The sequence below is a fragment of the Pseudophryne corroboree genome, chromosome 1, assembly GCF_028390025.1.
Source record: "Pseudophryne corroboree isolate aPseCor3 chromosome 1, aPseCor3.hap2, whole genome shotgun sequence".
In the NCBI taxonomy this organism is placed as follows: Eukaryota; Metazoa; Chordata; class Amphibia; order Anura; family Myobatrachidae; genus Pseudophryne; species Pseudophryne corroboree.
This window is the reverse complement of record NC_086444.1, coordinates 908,200,086-908,205,018: the sequence shown is the minus strand read 5'-3', so window position 1 is coordinate 908,205,018 and position 4,933 is coordinate 908,200,086. Positions and strand designations below refer to the sequence as shown.

Here is a 4,933-nt window from a genome sequence, read left to right as displayed (position 1 = left end):
CATGGCAGGGTTCATGCGCCTTCTAATAACATCCTCCCAGGGTAGCAACTTCAGGTTGAGAGCCGGGCCACCTCCCGTAGCTGTCTCATGTCGGCGCTGAATCCCCTTCTTCTTCTTGGTCTGTCTGCGGCAATCACTGTACCGCTTCAAGCAATTTCTGGTGCTCCGGTGGTTTCCAGATATTGCAGTGACTTGAATCGCAATGGATTCCCAGATGCTTCGCTTTGTCCTAGCTGCTGTTGTCTGTGCCCTTGGTCCATACAAAACGTCGTAGGACCTGTCGACGCAATCCACTAGGGTACAGTTTTCCGCCTCAGTGTATCTGGGTCCACGCGGCTTTTTCGGTCCTGCATCTTCACCAGAGGCTTCCTCCTCCGACTGCTCCTCTGGCTGGCTTCTTGCCTTTAGGGATTAAAAAAAAATAAAAATTTTTTTTTTAATAAGATCGGTATGTACCTGTGAGTGTCAGTATCCCTGGCATTGCGCACATATTCCAGTAGGTGTGCATGGCATTGCACAAACTACAGTGGGTAAAGTTTGATGCTATTTGTGTCTGCAGGTGTGGTTAGTACCTTTCTACTAGGCTTTTTCTTGGACTTCTCATGGGCCCTTGACGACTGCGGCTGGTCACTACATGCCTGGTCGGTCGTATCCGCCTCCTGGGTTGGCTCCCACTCCTCGTTGCTATGCAGGGATAGATCCGAGGGGGTGGGGGAAGGGGCGGATCGGGTCTGCTTGTCCTTTGACATCTCTGTTATAAAATAAAATAAAAATAAAATAAACATACATACATACATACATGTATAAATGGCTGACCCACACAAAATGGCTGACCCACACAAAATGGCGACCAGACTGTCGACCAAACTTGCTCCAAATCACCCCAAACTGGCCAGAAAGCATCCCAGCACACTCAGGAGGTACACCACAGCTAAATTAGGAGGGAAAACACATGTTTGCCAAACAGCCGACAGCACATGTCGACCAGACTGTCGACCAAACTTGCTCCAAATCACTCCAAAATGGCCAGAAAGCATCCCAGCACACTCAGGAGGTACACCACAGCTAAATTAGGAGGGAAAACACATGTTTGCCAAACAGCCGACAGCACATGTCGACCAGACTGTCGACCAAACTTGCTCCAAATCATTCCAAAATGGCCAGAAAGCATCCCAGCACACTCAGGAGGTACACCACAGCTAAATTAGGAGGGAAAACACATGTTTGCCAAACAGCCGACAGCACATGTCGACCAAACTTGCTCCAAATCACCCCAAAATGTCCAGAAAGCATCCCAGCACACTCAGGAGGTACACCAATGCTAAATGAGGAGGGAAAACACGTTTGCCAAACAGTCCACAGCACATGTCGACCAGGCTGTCGACCAAACTTGCTCCAAATCACCCCAAAATGGCCAGAAAGCATCCCAGCACACTCAGGAGGTACACCAATGCTAAATGAGGAGGGAAAACACATGTTTGTCAAACAGTCCACAGCACATGTCGACCAAACTTGCTCCAAATCACCCCAAAATGGCCAAAAAACATCCCAGCACACTCAGGAGGTACACCAATGCTAATAGAAGACCCAAAAAGTCATTTAAAGAATTAAAAAAAAACGTGAAAAACTACCCCAAAACACAAGTCTCCCCCAAAAAATGCAGCAACACAAGCAAGGGGCTATACACATACCTGCACACATACACAAACACCCCATGTACACCTCATGGCAACCCCCACTACACAAACACATACATGCAACACCAGACACACATGTGGTACTTACCTACAAATGTTGTAAAAGCTCCTAAAATGGCTCTCCTCCGGGGTAACAGGAATCCTCCTGACTGTCCTGGAATAAAGCCTGCTGGGGTGTCCAAACGATATCCACAGCAAACAACCAAATTGCTAGCTCTGCACCTCCTCACACCTCTCTGCAGGTTCACAAAATGGCTGCAGAGCACGCAGCAAACAAGCCCTAATAAAGGGCTGCTTTCGGCGGGAAGGCGAATTCGGGACGCCCTCTACTCGCCGATTGGCCGTTATCCGCCTGGGGGTGGGTCGAATCCATTTTACATTGCATATGGTGAATTCAGGGTCCCGGCGACAGGGCTGCGGCTGGCGAGTGCGGGCGAATTTTACAGGGGCGGATTAAATGACGCGATTCGCCCGCTATTGCATATATCCCTATAAGTGTTAGGGTGTGATGCCCTGGAGTGGCCCAGACAGAACAGTTCAGGGGACCCCACGCCCCAATGCTTACCCCCAAATAGACTGACACTGTATGAAAATAATAGGACTTACTTTGTATTACGCCTGAATCATTGATGTGCAGTCAGATGTAGGTCCCTGCTTAAAATCAGTTTGGTAGGTGGGGGAGGGGTGCTAGTCAGAATGAAGTAATCTCAGACTTCAGGTGTGTATTTATACACATAGTATAGACTATACAGAGGAAATGGGTCTAGACTGCACACCCTAGTGGTTGTAATGAAAGGTGCTATCTGCTGAGATTTTATGGTAATACAGGGGAAGAAATGGGTGCAGATGCACTATACAATCATTACTATAAATTACAGTATATAATATACTAAGAGGTTGTTAGCATATAATTGGCCAATGATACGGGCTTGCTCACCGCGTCGAGGTCACCTCTATCGAGCAAGTCCCTAACACTTTTGGGGTTCACACTGGGACGCAGGGCACCCCCAAATCAGCACAGCCATGAACCCCCCCAAGGCATCACACTAGTGGGAAATCGTGAGGTGTAATAAAGTATAAGAGAAGCATAGGTAGTTACGGAGTGTAGAAAGTGTTTTAAAATTAGATATAAAGTGGGTGAAAAAAAATACATGGATAAAATGACACACTTAGGAGGTAGTGAAAAAATAGTGACTATAAGTGTTAGGGTGTGATGACCTGGAGTGGCCCAGACAGAACAGTTCAGGGGACCCCACGCCCCAATGCTTACCCCCAAATAGACTGACACTGTATGAAAATATGAACGTTATGGTAAGAACTTACCGTTGATAACGTGATTTCTCTTATGTCCACAGGTATCCTGAGAAAAATACCAAATAAGAAATGGAAAAAGAAGTAGACTCTTGTTTGGAAGCACTCTAACTCAGAGGAACTAAGTTATATACATGTCTTAGGCTGGTAAAATCATGATTTTATTGGATTCCTATTAAAATATATAGAATTATCGGAGTTCAAAACTAGTTCTATGTGATTCAAGACTATGTGCAAAAATATCTATGTCAATTTAATGAATAATTAGCGAAAATTGTTATAATATGATGTAAGCCGGACAAGCTTTAGAATTCACAAAAAAAGGGTGGGGCGTGGGGGGGAAAAGGGGGGGAAAGGAAAGGACACCTACTAGTCTCAATGGTGTCTGTCAGATGAATATATATGAATATAATATATGACCATCATTCATACTGCAAAAATCCCAAATGGAAAAAGTAGTTGCAGGGAATTAAATCATGGGTCATATGAATCCGAGTACCCATCTGTGACTTAGAATTGGGCAGCAAAATTTATTTGCAGTACCAGGATGTTCCAAGGTGGTCTCCCATCCGAGTACTGGTCCGGCCCTCCACTGCTTAGCTTCCAAGATCGGAAGAGATTGGGCATCTCCAGTGGGGTATGTCCGCAATTTCTTAAGCTAGCCCTTTCATGTGTCACTTTGTATTAGAAATGGAATCGTTCATATTTTCAACAAGAAAAATGAAAAAGGGGGAAAGACACACATTTGGAAGGTAGGCTCAAAAAGTGCAGATTGGATATGACAATTATATGGCAAGAAAGTATCAAAGCCATAAATATCCAATCACAGTGAATTCTTCCTTATTTGTATTGTACTATACACCAGTCAATTGTATATAGATAACAAAATCATTCTTGGTTATGCTGTCTAAATAGGACAGTAATAAGCATAAATTGATCACCAAGATTGGTGATCAATTTATGCTTATTACTGTCCTATTTAGACAGCATAACCAAGAATGATTTTGTTATCTATATACAATTGACTGGTGTATAGTACCGGTGGACAGGGGGTACTTGGATGAGGGACCACTTTGGAACAACTAGATATTGCAATATTTGTTCTCATTTTAATTCAGAGATTTTGCATACCAATGGTGGATCTTTGGTTGTGAGAAAAACACAGATACTAAGCCACTAACTATAAAGGATTCTTTGTAGTTATTACCCTGTTCTTTCTTGGTGATCAATTTATGCTTATTACTGTCCTATTTAGACAGCATAACCAAGAATGATTTTGTTATCTATATACAATTGACTGGTGTATAGTACAATACAAATAAGGAAGAATTCACTGTGATTGGATATTTATGGCTTTGATACTTTCTTGCCATATAATTGTCATATCCAATCTGCACTTTTTGAGCCTACCGTCCAAATGTGTGTCTGTCCACCTTTTTCATTTTTCTTGTTGAAAATATGAACGATTCCATTTCTAATACAAAGTGACACATGAAAGGGCTAGCTTAAGAAATTGCGGACATACCCCACTGGAGATGCCCAATCTCTTCCGATCTTGGAAGCTAAGCAGTGGAGGGCCGGACCAGTACTCGGATGGGAGACCACCTTGGAACATCCTGGTACTGCAAATAAATTTTGCTGCCCAATTCTAAGTCACAGATGGGTACTCGGATTCATATGACCCATGATTTAATTCCCTGCAACTACTTTTTCCATTTGGGATTTTTGCAGTATGAATGATGGTCATATATTATATTCATATATATTCATCTGACAGACACCATTGAGACTAGTAGGTGTCCTTTCCTTTCCCCCCCTTTTCCCCCCCACGCCCCACCCTTTTTTTGTGAATTCTAAAGCTTGTCCGGCTTACATCATATTATAGCAATTTTCGCTAATTATTCATTAAATTGACATAGATATTT

The 4,933-nt window shown here is 43.4% G+C and overlaps 1 long non-coding RNA gene and 2 pseudogenes across 1 annotated transcript; 1 reads left to right on the top strand and 2 right to left on the bottom strand.

The window, feature by feature from the left end:
• Positions 1–212: 212 nt before the first annotated feature.
• Positions 213–1,992, bottom strand: LOC134965946 (uncharacterized). Its single transcript, XR_010188557.1, has 3 exons — positions 1,786–1,992; positions 573–751; positions 213–402 (listed from the first exon to the last, which is right to left on the bottom strand). It is a non-coding gene; the product is annotated as an uncharacterized LOC134965946 (long non-coding RNA).
• Positions 1,993–3,539: 1,547 nt separating this feature from the next.
• On the bottom strand, positions 3,540–3,659 carry LOC134935726 (5S ribosomal RNA; annotated as a pseudogene).
• Positions 3,660–4,519: 860 nt separating this feature from the next.
• On the top strand, positions 4,520–4,639 carry LOC134935715 (5S ribosomal RNA; annotated as a pseudogene).
• Positions 4,640–4,933: the final 294 nt, after the last annotated feature.